The 23,746-nt window shown below is 33.0% G+C and overlaps 1 protein-coding gene and 1 pseudogene across 4 annotated transcripts in view; both read right to left on the reverse strand.

Annotated features, from left to right (window-relative positions):
• Window positions 1-23,746, reverse strand: part of GBE1 (1,4-alpha-glucan branching enzyme 1) — a 284,943-nt gene that overhangs the window by 104,311 nt on the left and 156,886 nt on the right. The gene's annotated exons all lie outside the window — the stretch shown is intronic.
• LOC309628907 (large ribosomal subunit protein uL18 pseudogene) overlaps window positions 1-23,746 on the reverse strand; it is a 42,062-nt pseudogene continuing 18,316 nt past the window's right edge. The window contains exon 1 of the transcript in view: window positions 1-23,746. This exon is cut by the window's right edge and continues 18,316 nt beyond it. The product of the transcript in view is annotated as a large ribosomal subunit protein uL18 pseudogene (transcript).

A 23,746-nucleotide genomic window follows, 5' to 3' on the forward strand; every position in this document is an offset into this window, starting at 1 on the left:
TAGATAAATATATATTTAAGCATAATGTATATAGTATTTTCCTTAATTCTTATACATCCTTTGCTAAGAGTAATAATTAAAATCAAAATCTCTCTCTTAGGAATGATGTTCAAAGAAATATATCACATAAACAACAGAAAACTACTAAGATTTACCTCATTTGTTTGGTGAAATTCATTCTAAAAGGAAAATTTGTTAAATTTCTTTAGCTGCAAAATCACTCAATATCTGAGAAAAACCTAAGGAAAAAATGTGTCAGTCTGGTCCAAAGTGCAGGGACTCTGTCTTGTTCAATGCAAACATACAGTGATTACTATACAGTACTGGTTACTTAAAAAAAACCCCACAAAGTCTGTCACTTATCTCTGAATTTTCATCAAGATTTTTCATGTAATATAACCATAGTTACATAGTTTCTCCTTTTAGAAAATATAATTTCATTATCAATAGAAAACTGCTTTCAGCCTTCAGTGTTTGCTTAAAATATTTCCTTATTCTACAGTTTAAAACAGATATAGTTCAGAATAAAAAGTAAAAGAAAAAAAAAAGACTTTTAAAATCAACCATACGATAAGCAGTATTATACTTACTAGACTTGTTTTGTGAGGGTAAAAGAAGGAGACCTAATTACTAGAATATACATGTTTAATAAAGTAAAAAGTTCTACAAGTTAGAGTCCTATATCCATAAAAACAGAAAGAAAACAAAGCACTGTTATAACTCAATTAAAAACACCACATGAAACAAGGCTATTTTGGACAATTGAAAAGAGGGCATCATCAATTAGTATTTTTTTTTTAGTCATACAGTTATGGTTGAGTTCTCTATCTCATTATAACTACTGTCTTAAGACTTTAATACCTCATTTAGTTTAATGACAAAGCAGTAATAGTGTACACAATTCCTTAACCCATTTGAAATTTATGTAATTTTGTTAACCTTCTATATATTAAAGAGCAATCTGACATAAGTGGAGATTAAGTAATCACAATCAACTCCAGAATTGTAAATCAAGACTTTGGGGCAAGATGAGTATCGTTGGTAATTAACTGCTTTAAATAACTTACTTTGAGTTTCGAAAACTTACTCAAAGTTAAGAAATGAAAAAAAAACCAGAAATCCAAGCAATCCAGTAGATATGAAAGGGAGCCAGGAGGTTCTAGATTGTTAGGTCCAGGCCATGATGAAGGTAGAATATACCAATGTTTCTATTAATGCATATTCATTTAGGGTTTAAAGAGAAAAAATTCTGCTTAACAAAAAGAAATGAATAGATCAAAATTGCTCTATTTTGTACAGCAATTTCTAATATCTATACTTTTTTGAAGTTTCTTTAAAATTAATAAACTTTATTTTTTAGAGCAGTTTTGGGTTCACTGCAAAATTTAAAGGAAGCATGTCTATACTTTTTTTTTTAACAAGGTTGCTATATGAATATTTCAGAAAGAATAAATTTGCATACCAATAATCCTTTCTAAATAATATTTTGGAAAGGTCATACTTTTCTCATTTGTCCATTTAATTGGTAATGTATATTTTACTTCTGAAAGGCAAACTGAAAGTTATTTTTAGCCCAAAATACCTCAGCGTAGGAACAAAACTTGTTTAAAAACTAAATATCTTGGGTAGATGTATGAAGATATGAATATGTAAACCAGAGTTCACAGACTGTCCCTGGGCCTGATCTGACACGTATTACTGTTTTATTTATCTTACAGAAGGCAGTAGACCCTTGAACAACACAGGTTCGAACTGCACAGGTCCACTTATATTTTTTTTCAATAAATATACAGTCATCCTTCCATATTCTTGGATTAGCATCCTTGGATACAGAGCGACCACAGTATTCATTATACTATGCCATTTTATGTAAGGGACTTGAGCATCTGTGGATTTTGGTATATGGTGGGGCTCCTGGAACCAATCTTCTGCAGATGTTGAGGGACAACTGTACTTTCAATTTTTCAGTTTGAATTTCTGAAGATGGAACATGTACTTTCTGGTTCCTCCTAGTACCTGCAAAGCCACATTTTCATACCAACCCTATTGACTCATTTACGTCACCAGCTTGGGCTGGTAGACATTTGCTGTCAATTTCTAACATAAATATTAGACATTTATGTTAGACAGGTAAACACATTCAAATGTGAAAACTGCATCCTAATATCTACAGAGATAAAGTAAGAGAAAAGAAGAAAAAAAGCCAATGATATTGCAATTCAATAAAAAGCAGAAAAGGAGGTGATGTGAATCTAATAATTAAAAAGTACTGCCCAATATCACATACTTGATTAAGGGCGGAGTTACTAAATGTCCTACTGATTCCTGTTATTACAATATTTAATCTATCTTCTTCTTGACCAAAAGGAGTTATAAAACTACATTTAACATACTTGGCTGTAACTATGTGAGCAGACAGATTGTTGGTATGAGTAAATAGAAAAAGAATTTCCTGTGATAATCAGAAAAGAAACAATAATGAAAATGGAGCATCTAATTAAAAAGTTCAAATGGGCTAAAAAAATACTAAATTCTATCCTATGGACCTCTAAAATTCTCTTAACCTGAAACAAAGTCTAAACAACATAAAAATTCTTTTAAAAAATCACCACAAGATTAAACAGATAGAAACAAATCAGATTTGTAGTGCTTTCAAAATAATCCATTTATTATATTTTATGAATATGTAAACCATTAATAAAACATAAAATAGATGTGTAGTCTGTAGAGATAGAAAAGAGATTCAGTTGACCCTTGAACAATATGGGTTTGAACAGTGTGGGTCCACTAATATGTGGATATTTTTCGATAAATATAGTATCTGGATTTTCATTTTATAGATCTTTAAATTAGCGAACTGTGGGGAAAAGTTTGTGTTCAATTAGAGATCACAATATGTAGAATCAAAAGAACTATATTTTGAGTCCTGATTCTAATCCAAACTGTTTCAGCTTGAGTGAGTCATTTATCAATTACTTTGTTTTTGAGACAGAGATAGCAGATGTGGATTTCAACTGAGCAGGGGTAGGTGCATCTAAACCCCAAGTTGTTCAATGGTCAACTGGACACAAAATTTTACAGGGGAGTAAACTATCTAGAATGAAAATAGTAAAGAAACAAACTCTAGAACATTTTGTTTTTTAACAAAATCTTGGGAAATACATTCAGGAAAAAAATCAGATCTAAAATTTTCAAGTTAGTAGCAGAAAATAGAAAGCAAAAGTTAAAAGTATTAATTCTCTGGTTATACATATTTTCTAAAACTAGATTATTTTAAAAAGTTAGTAAAAAAAATTGAAAGGTAACATTTTATAAATAAATAGCCTTTGTTGTTCAAGAAAAAATAAACTACCAGTGCAGGAAATAGGGGGAAAGACAGACTCATAATTATGTTCCCAATATTTCTGTAGTCCAAATTTTCTCTTATCATCTTAGCATGATAAATCCAGACAGATAAATTCACTCTATAAACTCAGTGTCCTAATAAAACTGATTTAAAACACAGGTTGCTTGCACTCAGATCACAAAAATTGCGGCTTTCAAGACCTAACAAGACAGAGAACCAGGAAGACTGAGGTCTGAGTCCCTAAATAACCAGACTGTACACATGAGTAATTGCATGGACACAATCCAGAACTCAAAGTTGAAAAAGAGCAGGTTTTAGAGGGTTTACAGTATCACTGGAATAAAGATGTAGCTTTTTTTTTTTTCTTACACTATGTAAACATCCAACTTAATGTTAACAATGTATTTAATTATTATATAAATATATTTATCCCAGGTCACTGAAGTTAAATTACAAGAGGAAAGCGGTACCGGGAGTCCTCCAGACAACATCCAGATTTAGTGATTCATTAGGAGACCTATAGGACTAAGCATATAGTCATGCTCATGGCTATGATTTGTTACATACAGTAAAAGGATAAAAGCAAAATCGGCAAAGAAAAAGGTGCATGGGGCAAAGTTCAAAGGAGTCTAGGTGTAAACTTCCAAGAGTCGCCCTCTCCTGATAGAGTCACACTTAATTCCTCTGACAACAAACTGTCACAACACTTGTGAAGTGTCATCTACCAGGGAAGCTCGTGAGAGACTCAGTTCTCAGCAATTTTACTGGGGGCTGGTGAAATCTTAAATATATGTTAAAAATCTAAATCTAAAGGACCTCCAGCTGAGGTACTCTGTTTTGCACCCTACTTTTCAGCAGTCACATGTACGATGCAATTATTAAGCTTACACATGAATGAAATCGTTCACTGAATCTAAGCTTTGCCTTTTAAACAGAACACCAGAACAAGCTTAAGGAATATATACCAGTGAAAATATAGATTTCTGAAAGACGTCTATTACTAATCCTACTATCGTAAATTTCAAATTCAGCACCCATAAATTGCATTTTTCCTTCTTTGAGGGGCTGAGAAGAAGAGTTAGGATATATTCCAAATTATGACTGAATTACAAATATTACTCAATGTGCTCTGTAGTAATAAATGAACTGAATCATCTCAATTGAATGGTTTGCCTTGAGTCAAAGTAGGAAAACGTCTGGCAAAGGGTACAATAGAAAAGGCAATTTACTTTTTCTCCTTCAGAATGTCATCAGACAGCCCATGACACAGTTAATATTTCCACTTGATTAGAGTCCCATAAAAATATAAAGCAGAATTTAAGAGTACAGTTTTACTTTGGTGTGTTACAGCAGACAAGGTGGGGCTTTGATTTTAAGATTATTCCATTGACACAAGGCTTTTAAAGTCTGTCTTTAAAAACCACAAAGTAGCCTAGTTTCCAAACAACTGGAAGAATTTGATGCTAACAAATATATACTTAGGAGCCAGCTTGAATGTATTTGAGAAGTAACCTATTTTAGTTATTAGCTTTCTATCTTAAACCAATTAACACATAAATTAGAAACAAATACTATGTCATATATACTGCCTAAGATCGATGGATTAGCTTATTCATATATTTTATGAAGCAAAAACAAAATCCCTAAAATCCAGAAAAAGATAATGAAATGCGCTGACTTTCCTGTGAATCATAAACCACTAAAAATGTTTAAATCACAGGTGTCTGATATACAAACTGAATACATCAATGAATAATATATACATTTAAGGATTTCTGGCAATCAAAATAATCAGTCTAATTGGTTTGGATGTCTGAAGTATTCAACCTGTAATCAAGTAATGACGATTTATTAAGATAATTTTGTCACACAGATAATTCCAGTATTAAGGTTTTTAGGAAATATCCCTAAAATCAAAAACTGTTGATTTGTCTCACATTCTGCCAATGAACTTTATAATGAAATAAAACATAGTCAGATTTTCTTGGCAAGCAAGTATAATCAGATGTAACCACACTTATTAGATGAAGTTACATTTTGTAATTCAAAACTATTTGTCTAATGTACTTATTTGTGGTCCTGAATAACTTCTAGAATTTTCAAAATCAGCCACTTAGTCCACTGGATGTTACTAACCCCACTAATATTGCATACAAATAAATAGGAGACATTTTTAAGCAGTGGCCAAATATCAAAATATGAAGAAAAATTATATATTCCTCTCAGCTATTACAGAGTCTTTGAAGCTGAATGGCTATTAAAACCTACATCATAAAACCATAAAGCAAAAGTTACATGTTTTGATCTGGGTATTTCAACTGAGGCAGCAGATTAACCTTAAATAAAGAAAGTACTTTGAGACTTTTTCTTTTATAGAAAAATATGGCATGTCAAATAGAAGGATAGAGTCTTGAATCACAATCAAAATAACATTTTTTTTAAAGGAAGATACTCTTTTTAAAGGAAAATAACTTTTTTTTAAAGGAAGATACTGAAAAGCAGGTAATATCTTACTATGTACTCTATTTTTAAAAATAAAAAAAACTCATCTATCAGTATAATTTTAATATAACTAGTCAATAAAGGGAAAATGCTATATTTTTGCTTTTTATTTTGTCAACAGAAATTATACTGTCAGTTAATTGGAACTGATTGAGAAAAAGATTAAACATCAAAAAGTGCAAAAAGTGCTTATTCATATCTCGTACAACATAATAGTATCATCTATAACAAAATGTATCTAGGTCTTTAGACAGAATTATATTGAGGCTACTGTATATATTAATTTCAAACAAAATTAGGTAGCAAGAAGCACACGACTCTAATGAGACAAAGTATTAATTCAACTACTAAAAATCTGTAATAATATAAATTTCAGAAATGGGTTTTTATTATAAAATATGATTTTGAAGTTTTCTTTTCAATATCATGTTTTTTTTAATTTCAACCTGTACAACTTTATTTTATTTAAATTAATACACTGTTTAATCATATTATATCCACTGTGCCCTGGTTATCTACATTCATTATTACAATAAAACATTTTCTTCCCCTTAAGGCCTAAATTGTACTTAGCTTATTAAATATTGAATTAAAATTACCTCCATTTATATTATCGGTAAGTCTAATCAGGTATTCTCTAGGAAATAAGTAGGAAAGGATGGCATGTTATACTTTCATATGCTAAATGTTTCCAATTATACTTTTACTAAAAAAAAAAAAAAAAAACTCGACTTGAGAAATTTTCAAGTCTCTCTTTTCTCTAAATTTATATTCTTAACAAGCTTGGTTACCTGCTCAGGTAAGATGAGAAAAATGCAAACTTCAAGGAGAGTGTGTTTGTCCCTGTGTATGTGTGTGCATGGGGGTGGGGAGCGGAGTGGTAAGGGACCAGCAGTGAAAGCAAAAGTGAAATCTTTTCAGTCTGATACAAAAAAGGAGATAAATCTAAAATAAGTAATAACCCATTCTGATAATGATTAATTACCCTGAACGATTAAGAAATTAATAAATTTTCATACTATTTATTTTTAAATCAGTTTATATTTCTTTGCTTTCTCATAAAGATTGTTACCAAAAGTGATTTTTCAAAGCATTAGAGCTTATCATATATACTATAAAAATTTGGACAAAACTTAGAAAGATCTTTTTCAAAGTAGAGGGCCCAAAAAGCTGAGTATCTCCAGGTCCAGAAAGCAGAAAGCCAAGCTAAATCATCCTTATAATGAAACAAAGGGGAGGTATTATGTGAAATTATTACATATCTCATCTGAAAAAGGCATTGCTCTTCTACAGAAAAAATCACTATAGGTTAGCTAATTCCATATACCTACATACAGGTATACAGATACACATCCATCTTTTTCAAACAAGGTTAAAAATTCAACCTTACCTATAGAATGAAAATAATTATTGCTCCAGATCAAAACTGACAGTGACTTAAACATATATAGATATACATTATTGGCAAATATTAAACTATAATTGGTAATCAGATTTTAAAAGTTTATTTTAATGGTAAAAGTTTAGAAACATTAACTATTTACATATTTCTCATTTTTCAATTTTTCTCTTCTGATTGATTTATTTCTAATAGATTAACTTGATATTTAAGTGAACTACTATAATATTTCTATTGTAGGAAAATAACTCATAAACTTGATAATTTTCCATCACTGTATTAAAATTTGTAATTAGATATATAATGTTTATTTACTTATATTTAACCAGCTTCACTTCAAAAGACTGACTTGAGGCAACTTAAAGATAAATACATCTAAACAGCATCAAAAATAAATGAGAAAAATACAAGTGAAGGAGAACAAAGACCTGTAGATAAACAAGTATAAAGCATCTGGGAATTAATTTTCTTTTCTAGTCCAAAATAATTATGATTTTATAGACTATATTGACTACAAGAGGATTTCCCTTGACTATCACCCCTAAATAATGAATATTTTACAACAATATTCAAGAAAAATACTATTACAGTTTATATAAAGTTATAGATATTTAGAATACTAAGGAAGTTGCAATGCAACAATGTACTCTGAGACCAAAAATGGATAAGCATTCTGGGGAGGAGATGAGTTGGGGAATACCAGGTGCATAGGGATAGAGATAAGGCAAGGGAAAAAAGAAGCACCTAGTTCTTCAGAAAATGGTATGTGCATGCCTGTGTGTGCTGTGTGTGTGTGTGTGTGTGTTCTGGGGGTGGGAAATTGAGGAAAACTGTATGGGAAGCTGCCATTAATCATATTTAAATTTCAACTATCACTCCTTCAGCAGTTTTCAAATTTGCACTAACCTTGTTAAATAAGATATAGTTCTTTAATGTCTATTTGTACACATTCTTACATACAAAGGGAATTAGCATTTAGCGGGCTGGCTATAATAGAACAGAATGAAGAATATAGGTGTTATATAGAAAAGAAAAAGAAATTCAAATTCATTGAATGTCTACTGGCTTCTAGAACTCACATACTACATAGCCTCACTTAACAAGGCCGTAATATCAAGTGTGTTTCATGGTTGGAGAATCTGAGATTTTAAAAAGTTAAAATGTTCAGGGTCACCCAGCTAATAAGTACAGGTGGAACTCAACCTTTTGAGTCCAAAACCTCAACCCTTAAGTATAATTGGATAGTGCTACATTCAGCATGACCATGTATAAATTAGTTTTTGTTTTGGGCAATTTCCTTGGTACAATAATTTTTTAAAACCACATACTCATAGCTTCAACATGTGGTCATGTCAGTTGTATGAACTTGGGCAAGGTACTTAACTTCTCTAAGCCTCAGTTTTCTCAACTGTAAAATGGAAGATAATTTCAGCACACTCCTGAAAGAGGATTAAATAGGATAATGTGTATAATGTGGTTAGCAGTGTTTGATATATAGTAAGGATTGATTAAGGGGAGCACCTATTGGATAATAAACATTTTAAATGTATTTGTTTACATATAAATTAAATATAAATTGGAATAGGCCAATGTGTTATAATACCTATAATTTTTTTCATATTGAAAATAAATCTTCTTAAAGATAAGCACGCTTTGGCTAATATCAAAACAAAATGAGCCTTTTTTTTTTTTCTAGTTGATTCAGTAGTTGAGTTGTTACACATTCCTTAGAGGATTCCGACTTCCACGGCCACCATCTTGAGCCTTATTTTTTGATTCTGCATTTATTTTTTCTGGAGTAGTGTGCTGTTTACTTATTGGTGCATTCAACAAATATTTCTTGAGTACCTGCTTTGTGCCAGGCTCAATGCTAGGTGCTGGGGTTATAGTCATGAATAGAAAACATACAACACCCAGTTTCATGGAGCTTAGAGACTAACGGGAGAGACAGACATTTTACAAATAATAACACAAATGCATTTAATTACAATAGTGATTAATAACACAAAGAAAAGTATGGTAGTATGACACTATAATGAGAAAGGATCTGTTAATCTAGTGTGGAAAATATGAAGCTAGGCTCCTCAAAAAAAGTGATATTAAAGGTGGAGGTCTACAGGATAAATTGGACAATATATCACTCAAACTTATTGGAAATAACCATAAATTTAATTCAGAAAAAGTGTCAATCCATTTCTGACAGGCATAGCAAGAATACCTTTGTATTACATACTATCAGTTCTATAGTGTAATCTTTAACATGTGACCTCCTTTAAAAATCAATTCTAATACAGTCAACACAAACAGATTTTGTGGAAAGCTATTTATTAAATTAGCCATCAAATAAACAGGTGAGAGTATGAAAAAATAAGAGATGAACATTTTTTATGTGATAATTTTGTGTGGTTGAACCTCTCATATAATACTCAGCTATTCATTTCTGAAATGTTTGAATCGCATTTCTCCAGAATTTTTCTATTTTATTTATTTGTTTGTTTGTTTATTTATTTAGCTTAGTCAATAAGTTTATTATTGTCTTTATCTGAAAAACCTTCATAGAAAATTGTGGTTTGGTTTATCAGCTCCCAGCGGCTCATTCCTGAGCTCTGAGGAAGATTGCCTTCTTCTGAGCTACTCCATCTTTCTTCTGGGCATTTGACATTCTGAGATGGTTCTACTTCTTCTTTTAACCTTCTTTCTTGGGCTTCTTCTCATAGACTGGATTCTCTCCTACAGCAGCATGAGCTTTCTTATAATCTCCTCCATCGTGTCTAGAGTCACACTGGTCTTTATGTATTGAGAGAATTATTTCTTGGAAGCATCTTCACCTTTTTAAATCATGTAACACATACAATCTGCAATGTTCTGACCCATGATGTGCTTCCAGTGTACTTCTGCAGTGGATTCCTTGCTTTCTGAATCATAACCAGAGTCTTTTGGTACTGTGAGGGACAGACAAGCCTCCATCCACAGCTCCCTTCAGGGCCCCCAAACCTTTATTTCAAGTAGTAGTTCCGGCAAGCCCTGCATCCAAACAGCAGGCGAAGGCACCAGGTTGACCGTCAGTGCTTTCTGCAGTGTATCCATGAGAGTTCATGAACATAAGCTGCACAAACTATCATATCTCCTTCTATATGGAATAAGCAATCTGACAAATGATATCTCTCTCGGTTACATGAACTATCATCCTATATTTGGGTTTCCTGTACTTATTTTTATCCTGGATTACCATGCATTTCTGAGCACAGTCATCAGCTTTAACCTCTCGTCTTCTTCCAAATTTCACTTGGTATCTCTTGAGGTAGGCCTTATTCTTGATAACTTTAATAAACCCCATCCTGCAGAACAGAGACGTGTGCCCACCGCTAGCCACAGACCTGCAGATCCAGCACCTCTGAGGGTGGCAGTGGGGTGGGGAAGTGGCCGCAGCCCGAGCTCAGGCACGGTAAGTAGCCAGAACTTTTCTCTTTAAAGAGAATACCTGTGGGATAATTTTCTTTCTAGCAAGATACATCTCTGGAAAATTCCCACTTCATGTTATAGCCTCTTTCCCAATTAAGGCTCACGCTTTTCTTGAATCCTGTCCCAACTATTGCCCCCTTCAGCTGAGACTCTGCTCTTTCTATCAGTCTTAAGAAGCCATTCCTTCTTTCCCTTGCTCTCTGCGTCTCCTTAATCCCTAAACTAGCTCTCCATATGATCTCTTCTTCTCTTTCCCTTCCTTTTTCTTTTCTAACCTCTTTTTCTCTCTTCCTTTTCTCTCGTCAGCCTCTCTTCCTTTTAAATTGTCATTGATAAGGCAAAAGTGAAAGCCTATCAAAAAATTAGCTATTGCTTGAAATCATTAAATAAATAAATATATTTACTAATTTTGAAAAAAAATAAAGAAAGCAAGTGCCTTGGTTTGATGCATTTTACGAGAAAATTATGTCAGACTTCACTTAATGAACATCAAGGAAGCATTTGTAACACACACATACACACAAATAGCACTGAGTTAGGAGTCAAGAAAACTATTCCATCTGATTTTGCAAAAATCAGTATAAGCACATAACCTCTCTGAACCTCAGAGTGATAATTTTTGACAAGAAGTTACTAGATTATCTGTTCTCCTTCTAATTTAGGATTTAATAAACCTTTTATTAAAGTGAAAGATTAATTCAAGATCAAAAGTTTTCTGAGCTTCAGGATACAGAGTAAATAATTTGAATCATTCCACTATATGCTAACATAATCCAGACCTAAAGGTTTATTACATCAAATAATGTGTTTTAGGCAATAATAGAATTCTAGATGATAGGGGAAAATAAACACACATACTAAAAAACACAACCATTCAACCTCCCCCCCCAAGAAAAAAACAAATATAAGAACTATTACCCATTCCTCTCCTATCCAAACTCTACCTGTTACTCAAGTCTCAGAATAAGCTTCACAGAATCTTCCTGACAATTCCTTAATTAGTGTAAAAGAAAATAGGAGATAAACTGGTTCATGTAACCAGTCTTCCCAACACAACAATAAATGTCTATGTGGTAGGAATCATGTCCTATACCTTTTTTAAAATTAATTTTAAACAAATTGACCTGAACTGAATTAATAAGGTACATAGAAAGCTAAGAAACTCAAATAAAATCCAACATTAACTCAGAAGCAGTTAAAAAAAAAAACAAAAAACCTAGTATACATTACTTAAGAAACTGTGTTTTCAGAGTCACTGAAATAGGAAATGGAAATTAAGAACAAAACTCTTGACTACACTGGCATAAATGTAACTTAAATATACTTTTGTAGGTACTTCAGATACCTACAAAAGTGGCTACGTAATTAGTATGATGCAGGCATTTAGGAAGATATTTTCACGAAGAAAACTAAATAAGAAATTATTTATTTGGGACGCTCAAATAAGATTATCCTCTTCCTTTTTCCCCACAGTTTACAATCTTTGTTTAGGGGCCTTTTACAACATGTTTACCACTATGAAAAGTAAAATCATTAAACTCTTCACTAATCATATTTCCTTATTAATGCATGAATTTGTTTATTTTAAGTTTTAACACACATGGGCATTCATCTGAACATATACCCCAATTAAAAAAAATAATAATATATCCAGCCTCTAGTTAGAACAAATTCAGATTGGCCTGCATGTATAGCCTACATTGGAATAAAAATGCTTATGATTAAATATTGAAAATTTCCCCAAATGTTATATAAATCTCTGGTGACGACAATAAAAGAAAGAAACCATAAAAACATCAGTATCCTTAAGGAATCATCAGCTTCTTTTTGTTTGCTCCAGTTATAAATTTTGCATTTGCACATTGCTGCCTAGATTTTCAAAGGGTTCTGCAATGATTAATTTAACAATCTACCCATATTGCTGTAATATAGCCAAGAACTTTTACATATGTATAATTTATAATATTCATATCAAGGACAGATTAGTGGGCAAAATAAAACCTCCAATATCCAGGACTGTTATTAATGCAGAAATGGGCAAGCATCACCAAAATATGACTACTCAAAAACAGACTGCTCAAACTTAGGCAATTTTACCCCCAAGCATATACAGAAATACACATAAACAGTGGTGCATCTTCATGAGAGTCAATTTGACCTGATTACTGTGAAGTAAACAAAATGAATTTCTAAAAATTCTAATAATTATAAATATATATTGAATGCTTATTAAATGCTGGACCTTGTACAAAGAGCTTTGTGTGAATTATTCCATGGAATTCCCACAATAACCCTCAGAAGTGTGCACTACAATAGGGGTTGGCGAACATTTTTTGTAAAGGGCCAAATATATACATTTTATGCTCTGTGGGCCACACACGGTCTATGTCGCAATGATTCAGCTCTGCTGTTGTAGGTTGTAAGAGATCACAGACAATTTGTAAAGGAGTAAGCATGACTGTAGTTCAATAAAACTTTATTAACAAAAACAGATAGCAGCCAGATTTGGCTCTCAGGCCATAGTTTGCTAACCCCTGCAATTAAAACTCACATTTTACCAGTGTCCATATGTAACTTTCACAGGGCCACACAGCTGGCCAGTGATGAAGTCAGAATTTGAACTCAGGTTTCCTATTGCAGAATCAAAGTAGCTTGCTACTATGCCCATCTGCCCCTTGACAGCAACTTAAAGAGCTAACTGTAGTAAAATAAACACAAATATATTCTGAAGTAAAAGGCAAACTGACAAATTTGTAAAAGATAAAACAATAGATTAGAAGAAACTTCACATCTGCAATGGATGCAGGTCCTGGGAAATAAAAGCTTAGGCTCCTCAGATTATCAGATATCTGGTGAAAATTTTGAGGAGAATTTAGCCTACGCTTACAAAATTAACTTTTTTAAAAGGCCCCAAAATTATCTTAAATTTCCATGGTTTCAGGATTCTTTTTCTTATATAAAGACATAGGATGAATTGTCAAAGTCACCCACCCAGAGTTTTATATATATAGTTATCAATGCCCAGGCACTTTGCAAATGTACAGTGTGCCGTCAGGTTGAGATTAATGACCCACTTTCAGGTCAAAATCCTTCCCAGTCAGAGTGACCTGGCCCTATTAAATAAGTCCCATCTCACCTGGGATAAAATCCACTCTATAGTCCTGGTTACAAGGTCCGATACAATCAAGCACCAGTCTATGGTCTATTCCTTCATTATACAAAGATTATGGGATATACCACATTAAAAACAAACAAACAAACAAACAAAAAACCCCAAAACAAAACAAAACAAAAAAACCTTTGCACAGTATGAAAGGAAAGTAAGGAGAGGCACTATCTAGTTAAATCCACTGTGCTTCTTCTGCTGAAAATTGTTCTTGAGAGAGATTTTTATTTAACAAATATAAATTCTACATGTTACTCTTTGATTAAATCAGGCATTTAGGAAAAAGCTGCTTATTTGGGCTATACCATCTTCTCCCTTTCAGAAAATCCCTCCCAAACTACATTTTCAATACCTTTTTCAACCTGCACTGAAGGCCACTGAATAGGTTTGTGACATTTGCTTTTTCATTGGCATGTAGAACTGTCATTGTGAACAGTTCCAACTACAATACTCAATGACCCCCAAACAATGAGCAACACGAGAAAACTGTCAGAGTCACAATGTATCTGCTAACTCCTGAGGATGATTCCCTCTCCCCTTTGGCTGCTGGCAGTTTGCAATCTGGGGAGATAAAGAAAGAACAGAAAACTATCCTTTACTGAGAATAGATAATGGGTCAAATGCTTTATCCATATAGTCATGTTTAATTTTTTCTTTACACTTACACTAAGGGTCATCATCCTCTAATTACAGATGAGGAAACTGAAACAAGAGATTTTACGTGATTCTTCCAAAATCACCTGAACAGATAAGTGAAGGATTGGGACACTGGTACAGATCTGTCTGACTTTCCCCCCATCCAAAACATCTCTCAAAGCCAAAAAAACTTTAAAGTCAGATTTTATCCACAGACACAGCAACTGTATGGATGATTATAGCCTATATGTTTCCCTGCCGCCCAAATTATTTTCTAATTTTTGTTCCCTCCTTTTTTGTTTTGTTTTTGTTTTTTGCTTTCTCTTGTTATCATCTGTAGTATTGGTATATTAGCGAAGTTTATAAAATTTTGGATGTATCACAGGACGTTCATGGAGCTTGCAGCAACGTGCCACTTCACTAGCCATCTTAACTTGCCTTTTTCTACAGCCCTCTTGCTCACAGGTGGTTTCTTTTAATTTATCAATTACCATCACAATGTATTTCATTGTTGCTCTTGTTGATTGCTAATGGTCAAACCGACTTTGGAAAGAATTATAATATTAGAATATTTTAAAACAGATGTTAGAGACTGTAAATATGTAAATTGCTCACAGCAGAGCCACAAATAGCTCAAATTTGGCATTCTGACTTGTCACTAACATAAAGATGTGATTCAGATTCATTCACAGCCAGTTACATGAGGAGTAAATGAAGACAAAAGGGTATAAAAATTTAATAAAGATGTAAATGTGAGCAGAGAATGAAATAGGCACATAAACAAGTAGAAAGGTCCAGAAAAATAATGGCTATACACAAAAATGAGTATTGCTCTGAAGTATAAATTCTTCGTATCATAATTTGCTGATTTTTTCCAACTGTTATGACACCCCATGTTATATGTCTGACCCACTGGTTCAAAATGGCCTTCTCTTCACTACAGCAACAGCAGTACTAAGCCAGCGAGAGCAAGCCTGTTCATGATGCTTCCACAGCTCTCCACCACCATTCAAGGATACAATTCCTTGACCTTTGATACAGCAAGCTAATCAAAGAATAATTTCAAAGCTCCTTTGTTTCATAGATACTTGTTAGTCTTTGGCAATAGTTGATTTTATGAAAAGTGCGTCTCTTTTAAAGACGAAAGAGGGGAATATCTAGTTGAAGACAATTGCATTTTTGTGAATATTTGTCATGTTTACAGATCAAAGGCCTACATTTGTTTCTCGTAACTCATAAACACTTCATAAGGAAAGGCCTCTTTGAAGGTTTATGATCATATTACAGCAAGACAGAAAATATAATTTTGATTAATCGGGGTGGCCTATATATTTCTACTGTGGCTTTTAAGATAGAAAAGTTTAAAAGTGGCCCAGTAACCTCTGAAGCACTGTCATCACAATGGCTGGCTGAAGGAAAATACAATAGCTCTTCGAAGCTCCAAGGCTTGTTGATAACACCTGTGATTGCAGGTGGCACTTCTTGAAAAGAAACGCACCACCTTCCTCTTCAATTGTGACCACTGTGTTCCACAGTGGGTCAGAGGTGACCAGGGTGCTTTCAAGTTCAGTTTTAGACTTCTGAAGAACTGGATTGTGAGCCCTGACAAGTTCCCAATTTAGCCTGTTAGAAACATAAAAATGGTCTGCTTTCCCTCCTTTAACATATATTTTCATTCACTAAGTATAGCAGGAGATTTAATCTAGTGACTTTCGGAATCCAATTTAAATTTAAATGATAGATTGTAAGATTTTTGACTAGACATATATTGAGGCTTAAAAAAATAGTAATCTTCACAATACACTTGAGGGAGAGCAAATGAGGTAAAACAAACAAAAAAAAGGGAAAAAATATATCACTGAAAGAGTGAGTGATTTTTTTTCCCCGTTACCTTATATACACATTATTTACAAGTCTAGAAGACAGAACAGAACCAAACCTTACTACGCTAGAAGTTTTTTGACACAATTGTACTTTTGAGGTATAAAATAAATAGAAAACAACAAAGATACAATGCATGTCTATACTGGGCAACGGCTAAGAAATTTCTGACTAAAATATAATATGATATAGTCAGAACCCATCGGTATATTACATTCAGAATTCCAAATATAAGATGGATATAGACAAATTCAAGTTTGCTAATAAATAAGAATTCAAAACCACATAATGCAATAGGAAAAATAATTGGGGAGAAAATGGAAATACACACTCTGGAAATAGAAAGAGCCCCAGGTTATAATACTCAAAGGCACACTATGTAGAAAAGTGATTGGATCTGTCTTCTGAGTGTCCATGGGTTACAAATTGATAGACAGATTTTTAACTTAATGTAACAAAGAATTTTCTAATGGGGAAACCTGTCCAAATATGGAACGGGCTACCTCATGAGATGGGTTTCACACTACTGAAGATATCTAAGGGCAAGCAGAATCAGGGATGTTGAAACAAAGATTAAAGATTAAACTATGTTACTGAGGTCACTTCAAACACTTGAGTCTATGAATTTTCTAGTAAGAGAATTGTCTACAATGAGAGAGACCCCAGATTGATAAAAAGAGCATCTCAGAGAAAAATAAATACCACCATACAAGTAACATTAGCTAATAGCAGAAATAAATGTAACTAACACATAGTTTATAAATGCTTCTTTGATGACGAGTTAGGGAGTACAATCAAGGTGACAAGTTTGAATTGTCAAAACCAGGATGTACTGAAGAAATCTGAGAAAAATCTCAAGAAAAGAACAGTGATCTGCATTGGGCTTAGTAAAAAACAAACATTATTACAAAGCTTAATAAAATGCATTCATCAGTACTAATCCAGCACTAATGGGAAGAAAGAAACACTAGTTGGTAAACTCAAGCTTTCCACTTATTACAGGGGTAGTAACACCAGTCAGGCAGGAATGGTCCATAAGACATTTACTTTACCAAGATTACATATTGTCTAAGACCATGTAATGTTTATAGTGTTAACTCTATGCTCATTTAAAAATCCTTAAAATTACTTATTTGAATTCAAAAACTATTTGGAACAAAACAAAGGTGACTTGTTGACTGAACACAAGGATTCCAACTAACTTTTAAGGCATATACTCCATCTAACATTATTAGATCAATTTTTTTTGTTGTTGTTGTTAATATGAGTTTATCGTGAGTGTGGCCCCTATAGCTCAATCTAAAGTAGGGGGTGGAATTCTGAACTCTAAAGTGGAGTATCAGCTCTGAGCCACAGTGATTTTAATTGGCATTGATGTTCTAAGACTGCATGAGCAGCAGATGTCCTGATTTGACTAACTCTAAACTTAAAAAAATCTATTTGAGAAGTTATTACCTACGTCAATATGCTTTTGAAAATGAAGCTTACTTTCAAATGCCCATGAGCGGTAATAGTTAAATGACTATTAACATTTTCATATGATTTTTTCGAGCCACTTTGTTTCTGATATAAAGAGGATTTTAAAAAATTTTAATTAAAACTTTTGATTTTGAGATAAATATAGATTACCACGCAGTTACATGAAATAATACAGACAGATCCTGTGTAGACTTTACCTGTTTACTCAAATGGTAACATTTGAAAAGCTATGGAACAATATCCCAGCCAAGGTACTGGCATTGATACAGTCAAGATACACAATGACATCACAGGGAGCTCTCCTGATACCCTTTTATAATCACATCCACTTTCCTCCTGCCTTCCCACCACTATCCTTAACCCCTGGTTACCACTAATTTTTCTGTTTCTTTATTTTGTCACTACAAGAATGATACATAAAAGTAGTTGAATCATATGTATGTCCTCTTTTGAGACAGGCTTTTTCCTGTCAGCATAATCCTCTGAAAATTAATCCAAGTTGTTTTGTGGATCAATAGTATTACTTTTTATTGCTAAGTAGTATTCCATGGTATGGGTGTATCACAATTTGTTTAACCATTCATCTATTGAAGCATACCTGGCTTGCTTCCAGGTATTAGTTATGAATAAAGCTGCTACGAACATTCATGCAGATGGCTTTGTGTGTGGGGAGAAAAAGTTTTAATTTGGGGGGATAAAAACCCAGAGTGTGATTGTTGGGTTGTATGGTAGTTTTACAACTACCTCACTGTTTCACAGAGTGAAACACTTTACATTCACAGACTGTAAAATTTTACATTGCCACCAGGAATGATCCAGTCTCCCTGAATCCTCACCAGCATTTGGTGTAGTCACTGCATTTTATTAAAATAAATGAAATGGCTAAAGCCACTTCAACAGATGGGTGGTGATAATTCCTTGTAGTTTTAGTTTGCATTTCTTTATCAACTAACAATGTTGAATATATTTTCTTTCATCTGTTTATTAGGCATCTATATACACTGTTCACGTCTTCTGACCATTTTCTAACTGGGTTTTTGTTTTGTCTTTCTTTTTTTCCTTTTTTTAATGAGGAGTTTTGAGACATCTTTATATACAGTTGAATTTGAACACAGGTATTTTTCAATAATAAATACTACAGTACTACACGGTCTGTGTTTGGTTGAATCTGCAGATACCAAGGAACCTCAGATACAGAGGGCAGACTGTAAGTCAAATGCAGATTAACACCAGTGTTGTTCAAGGATCAACTGTATTCTAAACTTGAGACCTTTGTTGGATATGTGGTTTGCAAACATTTTCCTCCAGTCTGCAGCTTTTCTTTTCATCATCTTAACAGAGGCTTTATATCATAATTTTAATAAAGTTCAATTTGTAAATTTTTCCTTGTATTGATTGTGCTTTTGGTGTTGAGTTTAAGAACTCTTTGACTACTCCTACATTCTGAAATTTTTTCTAAAAGTTTTCCAGTTTTACATTTTATATGTTAGTTCATTATCTATTTTAACTTTTATATAAGGTGTAAAATTTAGTTTGAGGTTAATTTTTAGCCCATGGATGTCCAACTGCTCCAACATCATGAATTGAAAAGGAAATCCTTCCTCCTTTGAAATGTTTTTCTACCTTTGTCAAAAATTAGTTGGGCATATTTGTGTAGGCCTATTTCTAGGTTCTCTACTCTGTTACATCAATTTGTATCTATCCCTACACTGATACAACATAGTCTTGATTAATGCAGCTATATAATGTCTTAAAATCAGGAAATCTGATTCCTACCACTTTCTCTTTTACAAGATTGTTTTAGCTATTTAAAACAATTGTTTTGCCTTTCCATATAATTTTAGAACAATCTTCTCTATGTCTTAAAAAAAAACTTGCTGGAATTTTAATAGGAATTGTCTTAAACTGCTTTTTATTTGGGAGAAATGACATCTTCACTATGTTGAGTCTTCTAATCTGTGAGCACAGTATGCACCTTCATTTATTTAGATCTTTTCACCTCTTTCACTGGTGTTTCATAGTTGTCAGCATACAGTCCTGTTTAAATTTTATTATATTTATAAATAAATATTTCTTTTGAGAGAGAAAAAAGGGAGGGAAGAAGGGAGAGAGGAAGGGAGGAAGGTAGGGAGGGAGGAAGGGGGCACAATTAAAAATGACATCATATTTTAAAAAAAATTTTTATGGTCCCACGTTCATTGCTAGTACATAGAAATATAATTGATTTTTGTATATGTTTCTTGCATCTTGCAACCTTGCTAAACTTACTTCTTAGATCTTGTTTTTTGATTGTTTGGATTCCTTGGAATTTTCTACATAGATCATCATATTACCCATAAATAGGGACAATTTTATTTCTTCTATTCCAGTCTTATGTCTTCTCTTTCCCTTTTTTTGCTTTATTTCATTAGCTAGAACTTTCAACACTATGTTAAATAGGAATGGTGAGAGCACACACATTTGCCTCGTTCTCAAACTTAGGGGGAAAGCATTTAGTTTCTGGCCATTAAGTATATTATTAGATGTAGGTTTTTAGTAGATGCTGTTAGTCAAGTTCAAGAAGTTCTCTATGGCTATTATTCTGAACTATTTAATTATAAATGGGTATTGAATTCTGTAAAATACTTTTTCTGCATCAATGAATTTAATGCTTTTTTTCTTCTTTAGCCTGTTAATATGGATTATATTAGTTGATTTTAAATATTTAACAAGCTTCACATCTCTGGAATAAATCCTACTTGGTTATGGTGTACAATTGTTTTTATGTGTCACTACATTGCATTTGCTAATATTTTGTTAAGAATCTTTCTGTCTATATTCAAGAGGAATATTGGTCTGTGGTTTTCCTTTTATTAATGTCTCTATCTGCTTCTGGTATCAGGGCAATACTGGCTTCATAAAATGTACTATGAAGTATTCCTTCTTTTTCCATTTTCTGGAAAAGATTGTATAAAGTTAGTGTGAAGTATTTAAATGTTTCACAGGATTACCAATTGAAAACATCTGTACCTGAAAAAAAAATAAATAAAAACTTTGTATCACTATTAAACCAGTGTAGTCAATAGATACTTAGAATCGGTTTTAGAAGAATCCAAAACATCAAAGCATAGAAAAAGATCATCTACATGTTAGATCATGGTAGGTCAAATGGAAACATTATTTCAAGACATCCTGATCTAAAAGTTGGGAGATATGAGATGGAGCCACAATAAAGCACCATGGGGTCATCACTGTCCAAGTGTTTTGGAAATTTTTCCCTAATTAAGACAAATAAATATTGACTGCTTTTATCTACTGAGAAAGAAAGAAAGAAAGAGAGAGAAAGAAAGAAAGGAAGGAAGGAAAGAAAGAGAAGGAAGGAAAGAGAAGAAAGGAAAGAAGGAAGGGGAGAGGAAAGAAAGAAAAAGAGAGAGAGAAAGAAAACATCTGTACCTATAGATTTATTATTTGAAAGTTACAAACCAAATGTCTTCAATAGTTATAGAATACTCAAATTATATACTTCATATGGGGTGAGTTGTGGTAGTGGTTTTTACGAATAGATCCATATCATTTAAGTTAGCAAATTTATGTATGTAAAATTGTTCCTAGTATTCCTATATTATCATTTTGATGTCTGCAGAGTGACATATCTTAAAAACTAAATAAAAGAACACTTTATTGTATTTAACCACACATTTTTTCCATTTTTTCTTCTTCCTCACTGATATTCCAGTGTTCCTTCTTTTTATAATCTCCCTTCAGTTTAGGGGATTTCCCTTAGCTATTCTTTGAGGATAGGTCTGCTGGTCACAAATTCTCTTCGTTTTCTTTCATTTGAGAATGTCTTAATTTACCTGTCATTCCTGAAGGATATTTTTGCTGGTTTCTAGTTAATAACTTTCAATAAATATCTTTAAGCACATAGTATTTTCTTTTTAATATATAGTAGGCTTATAGCCTTAGAATAAAGTACCTTAAGTGAAATAACTCAATGATCATGCTATAGCATTTTTTAACATAAGTGCTGACAAACTGTTTTCCAAAAGGACTGCAGAAAATTATACACCAAGAAAAATAGTGCATAGAAGTGATCCTTACTCTTAGAGAGAGGATGGACTACTAAGACCCTTCCAACTTCATGATTCCAACTGATACCATTGAGGAGGCTCATTTATCATGGTAATTTTTAGACATGACTGTATTAGGGTTCTCCAACGAAACAGAGCAAACAGGATGTATATATATATGAGGCGACTTCTTATAGAAATCAGTTCAAACAGTTATAGAGGCAGAGAAGTCCCACAATCTAGCCTTCTGCCTGCTGCAGAATCAGGAAAGCTGGGGATATAATTCAGTTCAAGGGTAGCTGATGACGTAACTCCCAGTAGGAGGCCTAAGGCCTAAGAACCAGGGTGCCACTGGTATAAGCCTCAGAGTTGGAAGGGCCAAGAACCAGAAGCTCCAATGTTCAAAGACAGAAAAAGATGAACTTCCCAGCTCAAGAAGGGAGAGAGAGAAAGAGAAAATTCACCAGTCCTTCACCTTTTTGTTCCATCGGGGTCAACAAACTGGATGGTGCCTGGCCACATTGGTGAGGGTGGTCTCTTTATTCAGTCACTGAATCAAATGCTAAATCTCTTCCGGAAACACATCCACAGACACACCCAGAAATAAATTTTTACCAGCTATTTGGCATCCCTTAGCCCAGTCAAGCTGACACAAAAAATTAACCATCACAATAACAAGGAAGAATCAACTTTGAAGAGCAGTGAGAAGTTTCTTTTGCCTTTGACATTCTCAATCAATACTTGTTTATTCCCACACCACTTCACCTGGGCATTTTTGCTTCACTTCTCTTCCCCAGCTCAGAAACATCATTGATGATGCATATCCTACACTGAACTTTCTTTTCTATAAAGACCTTAGGGATGAGTTTAGGCCACACTACACTTTACAACTGTCCTTGAGAAAGTAGAACTACTGACTTCTATAGTTAGTTGAAAAGCTATGACTAGACCCAGAGATACTGGTGTTCTATTAATGATTTTTACCTTTAAATAAATGGACTCATCGGGCATTTTTGAGGGCTGAAAAACTTCTACACACCCAGAAACACCTTAACTAGTGTACTCTTGGAAATCTCTGAACTTGTATATGAGATACTTTTGAAAAGATTACACTTTAAATTATGTCAAAATAATGAGAATATACAGAAAATAATTTTATTTATCATTTTGTCATAAATTGAAAGGAAAATATAATTTTCATCCATTTAGTTTTCAAAGGAGATCACAAGTAGTAAAATCATTAATAATCCTAATTTACGCATTGGTCTCTGCCTTATAAAAAGAAGCAGAAATAACCATATTATGCAGATGTTCAGCAGCATGGCTGAACTAGACCTGTAAAATTGATTCTATAGAAAATATGTCCTTCACGTTATCCATAAGTATATAAATTTGACTCAAGTTTATTGTGCAAATATATCTATACATACATTCATATTTTAAAAGTCTATCATTTTTCCATATAAATTTACAAAGACCACAGTGGTTTTATGGTCTTCTCCTATATTTGCCCATACTAAAATCAGAATAAAGAGAAACCTATATGTGACATACATTAAATGTACAGTTACAAATTATGCTAATTAAAATTGACAGATTGCTTATTTCTGTATTTAAGTGCATATTTCTGTATTTTTATATTTATATAAAATTATTTATAAATCAAAATAATCATAGCAGTTAATTACATGCCATGATAGATAATGGGATGGCAGATTGGAACTTATAAGTTATTTAGCACAACACATTTCATGGGGGTGGGTAAGATAAGTATTTGATAAAATTGTGACTTTGTGAGGAATGGAGAAAAATTATAAAGCTAATAA

Source organism: Balaenoptera borealis (genome assembly GCF_965194805.1).
Source record: "Balaenoptera borealis genome assembly, chromosome: 5".
Classification (NCBI taxonomy): Eukaryota; Metazoa; Chordata; class Mammalia; order Artiodactyla; family Balaenopteridae; genus Balaenoptera; species Balaenoptera borealis.